The following is a 5,897-nucleotide window of genomic DNA, read 5'->3' on the forward strand; positions in this document are numbered from 1 at the left end:
CCCAACTCCCCAGGACCTAGCAGTAAACTTTTATCTCTATGCCTTTGCGTTTTCTAGATATTTCGTATGAGTGAGATCATATAATATTTGTCCTTTTGTGTCTTCTGTATTTAAATGTTTTCAAGTTTTACTTGTGTAAGAAATATTTAATTTTGTTTCACTTTGATCTCCCACACCTTTTACTGAACTTTTAATGTATATGATGCATCCACAAAGTTATTCTGACTCCTGGCCCCATGTGTCTCAGAGTAGAACTACCCTCCATCATCAGGGGCTGATGATTTTGGAAGTAGATCTCCAAGCCTTTCTTCTGAGGCTTCTCTGGGTGGACTTGAATCTTCAACTTTTTGGTTAGCAGCTGAGTATGTTTATACCACCCACAGGCTCCACAGAACCAGTTAGGAAACCTCGATCTAATTGTTAGGACAGAAGGCTAGGGGGAAGATAGGAGGAGAAGGAAATTTTTGTTTGTTTGTTTTTAAAGCTTTTATTGCGTCTTGAGTGAGAGTTTACAGGGCAGATTGTCATTACAATCCCTTCCATGTACCATCGATTAACAGTATTTTCCTCTATTCCTTTTTTTTTTTTTTTAATGCACACAAAATACATATTCATTTAAATGTCCAAAGGGCACACTGTGCAAGTCAGCCTCCTGTCCACAGGCACACAGCCTTTCTCAGTCCATAGCCCAATAGTTCCCAGCTGCTCTATCTCTCTATGCCATCACCCTTGCCACCTTACTCTGCTGTTGCCACTTTTCTGGTTAGGATCTCATGCTCCTGGTGTGGCATTGTAGGATTAGCACTGGACTGTGAACCACAAGATCAGCAGTTCAAACCCACCAGCTGCTCCCATGTTCTTCCCTCTCACTGTTCCTAGGGTTCTCTGTTTCTGAAATGGAATTAACTACTCCCTCCTTTTAGTTACCCATCTTCTACGCTTACAGTTGTGGCTATCACAATGAGTCCTGATAACAATTACACACAACTGAATTGTAAACCCCTCTCCCCATCCTCCTCCTCCCTTTCACCAGACCCACCTGGAAAAGAGGAAAGCTATTCATTGGGGATTCTACCTTACCCCCCTCATTCTGATACTAAGCACACTCATGAAAGCTTATAAGCCAGCCACTTAGTGCCTTTGTAGTCCCCCCATTTTTGATAGGCAGTGTCTGAGTTGCCCGTCCCCATCAGCCCAATGTACTGAGGAGGCAAGCTTGAGCCTTCATACCAAGATTCCTTAGGAGAAGGAAGTTTTAAAACTTAAAAAAAAGGAACAGATTGAACATGTTGACTGCTTTCTGCTCATAGAGCATTTGAAAGACTGGCATCGGACAGAAATCCATGTAATTGTTCTCAGCATTGCCAGTCACGGCTTCCGGAAGCTAGGCCATCCCCTTCTCCAGGTATCCCTGGTGAAGTGACCGATCGCCAGCCTAACCGTTCTATTTCCTTCCCTGCTTAAGACAACTGGGGACTGATGGCACAGTGGTATTGGGGCCTTGGGGTCAATAAGGTGACCCTAAGCTCCTCAGGAGGTTCCAGTTTTGTACTGTTTACTCAACAAGGTCCCGAATGTCTTCTCATTTCCCCTTGAGAATTTCCATCTCATCTGGGACATGAGCGGCTATCCCTCTGAGTGTACTGTGTTTACTGAGATAAGATAATCCTTGAATTATCTGTTTAAGATGAGATAACTTCAGCATGTGTGTCTGTCCAGAGCCCAAAAGCCTCTGAGAGGAAAAGCAGGTCTTTTCAAAGCAGCCGCACAGACTGAAGTGCAAATGGGTCATCACCCTTAGGTCTGGAGGAAGGTCAAGCCTTGTGGTGTTTTATAGTCAGAGTTGTAAATACTGTATCTGAGGAAGCTTTAAAAAAGTTCCTGGAAAAATGGAATTGGAAGATAATGGAATTTTCCCACAAACTTTTTGAAGTCCTGTCAGACAAGCCTTTGGTCAGTGATAAGGTCTCGGAGCAGATAAAACTCAGGGATGTTCCAAGAAGATTTAAGAAATTCTTCCTCAAAATAGACAATCCGTACTGATCGACCCAATCTGTTTGGAAGCTCAAAAGCTCCTTGTATACCAATATAAATGTAAAAAATGTGAAGGACAAAGAACAGTGTATTACAATTATTCCCAGAACCTGATCCACACTAGTAAGGGATTTTTGACTTAGTGGTATGGTGCTGTAGGATTAACAAGATAAGTTTGAACCTCAAGGTCAGCAGTTCAAACTCACCAGCTGCTCCTTAGAAACCCTACACAGGGTCACTATAGGTCGGAACAAACTCAACAGCACTTAACAACAACATAAATAAGTTGCTTCACTGAGAGACTATACACCAAATACTCTCTCTGGTTTTTGTCCTTGTAGTGGTAATTGACTGTTACCAAAAAGGATCTTATTGTGGAGTGTTAGCTGTGCAGGCTGGAAGTAGGGAAGGATTCTTCAAACGGTGTGATCATTTTTTTAAATAATTTTTTTATTGTGAATTGAGTGATAGTTTACATGGGAGAACATCAGTTTGACACTCATTCTATCATATTTCATTCATTGCAATGATTACAATCCCCTCCATACATTATCATTCACCAGCATTTGCTTCCATTCCCTGGTTTTTTGGATGTACACCGAAGCACTCAGGAATATAGAACCAGTAATTTTGAAACCTCAGTTTCTCCTCTTTGAAAAATATTGAGTATACTTAATTCAGAAGGCTCACGTAGGATTGGCTCAAGCATGTAAAGGGCTCAGCTCATAGGGAAGATTAAATGTTAACCACATTTTCACTTGGTCCATCAAGTTGTGACTACATTTTGATTCCCTTAGGGACTCAACATGAACTATGCCAACCACCCATTAAGAAGAACACTCCAAAGCTACCACCAAAAGGGAACATCATAGATTCCTAGAGTTAGGAGAAGGAAAGACACAGAGGTAAAAATATGTATGTGGCATGTCCTTTTTCCTACCCCCAAAGCACTCTGTACCAAAGGGCTGAAGAGTCATCTTTTTCCTCTCCTCCTAGGGACTGAGGTCTCTCACTTTGTTCACATCCTCCGAGAAACCCTGAGGGATTTTATGGAGAAGGGATAACTCAAGACCGTCCAGGATTCTGTTTCAGAACACAAGAGGTAATTAGGGCCCAGGGTGGTTTGATCGCTAATTCCCTTGTAGGTCAGAAGTTGGAAGTGAAGGGATGTTTTTCTTCTAGGGGGATTTGGAGAGTAATTTATTCACACAGTAAACTAAAATTCCATGCAGATGTTTGCTAAGGACTCATAAAAGTACTTGATGCCTATTTGTTCAAGGGTATGTAGTAATTAGCAGGGATACAATGACGAGCCAGATAGACTTTATCTCTAGCCTTATGGAGTTTACATTCTGTTGACTGTTCTCCCAAGACAGATGAACTTTTCTTCTGAAAGTCTACAGTATATTTAATATTCTTTGTGCCAATCCCACAATTCCAGTGTGTACATTTTTGTTTGGTCCTCCATTTTCATTGCCCAACTTTCATGAGTATGAGATGAGTGAAAATACCATGGCTTGGATTAGGCATACATGCGGCATCAAAATGACATCATTGTTTTGAAACAATTTAAAGATACCTTTTGCAACAGATTTACCCAGTGCAAATATACATTGTACATTTGCAATACATATGACAGAAAGAACTATAATCTAGGATTCATGAAGAATTACTATGGATGGATAAGAAGAAGCAACACAAGAGGAAAATGGCAACACAGTACAAAAAGACATTTCCATAGGAGAAAATTCCCAAGTAGCCAATAACTATATGAAAAGATGCCTTATTTCATTAGTATAACATTAGTATCAAGGGCTTGTAAGGGGTGTAGAATTGAGTATTCTCAATGGTCAAGGTGGGATTATACATTTGTAGATCCACAGAAGGTAACTCAGCAATATTTATTAACAAAATCCACTTTGTGTAACATACCCTTCAGAAACACTTGTTCACATGCACAAGATAGTTCATTGACACATTTGTAATGGATACATGCACTCAAGGTGTTGGCTGGATTGCCTTCTTCTCTGGATTTTGTGGTCCTCCCAGCTCACACGTTTGTTGGCAGAATTGAATTCTCTGAGGCTGTATGACTGAAGTCCCCATTTTCTCAATGACTGTCAGCTGCTTTCAGTTCCTAGAGGCCACGCTATGCTGTGTCAGGTGGCCCACTCTCAGACTCTCTTATAGCACCACTGTTTATTCCTGCAAGGCCAGAAGGAGCATCTTTCACTTCACTGGAATCTTAGATCATGTAAGGTAATCAAGAATGACTCTCCCACCTGGTAAAAGTTGGAAATATGAAGAAAATTCTTAGTAAAGTCATGGAAGTTATTATGGTACGAGGTAAAATCGGTCACCTTTGATGACTTCTGCTCAGAACTTTAGTTTATTTCCTAGAAAATACTTGAGATCTCTGCACTGTGTCTTGTATCTTCAATGTCTTGCAAAAACTAGTCTTCGGGTCAGCAAAAAATGGAAAACCCATAGGCACTAAGTTTTTGTTGTTGCTGTTAGGTGCTGCTAGTCACCTCCAACAGAACGAAACACTGCCCTGGTTGTGCCTTCCTCACAATTGTTGTATCCTTTGCAGATAATGTTCTGCTATTCAAAATGGTTTCATTTTGGCACTATATCGGACAAGTAGTCCTGGTGTGGTGCTATAGGATAAGCACTGAACTACAAAGCCAGTGGTTCAAACCCACCAGCTGTGCTTTGGAAACCCTATACAGGATTGCAATGAGACAGAACTGACTCGATGGCATTCAACAACAATATCTGACAATCTTCTACTCTTCACAAAGTTTTCTGTGATTAACCATTCAAAAGTAGCCTGCTTCTCCTTCTTCCTAGTCTGTCTTAGTCTGGAAGCTCAACTGAAACCTGTCCACCCTGGCTGACCCTTGTTGGTATTTAAAATACCCATAGCATAGCTTCCAGAATCACGGCAACTCACAAGCCACCAAAGTATGGCCAACTGACAAACGAGTGGAGTGGTGGAAACAAACTAAGTGCTGGGGGCGAAATCCTTTCAACTCTAGGCTTCCTGCTAGCTCCCTGCCTTGTTGCAGCTTCTACGAAACATTTCCTTTGCTTTCTGTCTCTTGGGGAGCACTGGGAAATGGTGGCAAAAGCAAATGTATGAAAACTTTTGCAACCTGAGTTTTGTTTTTCTTCTTTTGCCTTGTGAATAAACTCATTTATGATGTAGGACTAGATTAGGACTGAATATGATCAGCAGTTGTTGTTGTTGTTGTTATGTGCCATTGAGTCAGGTCCGACCCATAGCGACCCTGTATAGGGTTTCCGAGGAGCAGCTGGTGAGCTTGAACCAACAATCTTGCAATTCAAATGGCTTTGCAGTCTGGCGCATTAACCCACAGCACCACAATGATCAGCAGTAGGGATCTATTGCTGTTGTTGTTGTTAAGTGCCATCGAGTCGGTTCCGACCCATAGCGACCCTGTACAGGGTTTCCGAAGGTGTAAATCTTTACGGGAGTAGAAAGCCTCTTCTTTCTCCCGCGGAGCGGCTGGTAGTTTTGAACCGCTGACCTTAAGGTTTGCAGCCCGATTCGTAACCACTACGCTACCAGAGCTCCTTATATATATGTATATATTGCTGTGGTTAGGTACCATCGAGTCAGGTTACAGACTCATAGTGACCCTGTGTTCAACAGAATGAAATATATGGAGTTCTGATGTGGTGTTGCAGGATAACACTCTAGACTATAAAGTCAGTTTGAACTGCAAGGTCAGCGGTTCAAACTCACCAGTTTTTTCTTGAAAGCCCTACACAGGGTTCTTGTGGGTCAGAACTGACTCGACAGCACTTAACAAAAACAACACTCAATATATATATAT

Source organism: Chrysochloris asiatica, unplaced genomic scaffold (genome assembly GCF_000296735.1).
Source record: "Chrysochloris asiatica unplaced genomic scaffold, ChrAsi1.0 scaffold00258, whole genome shotgun sequence".
NCBI classification, from domain to species: Eukaryota; Metazoa; Chordata; class Mammalia; order Afrosoricida; family Chrysochloridae; genus Chrysochloris; species Chrysochloris asiatica.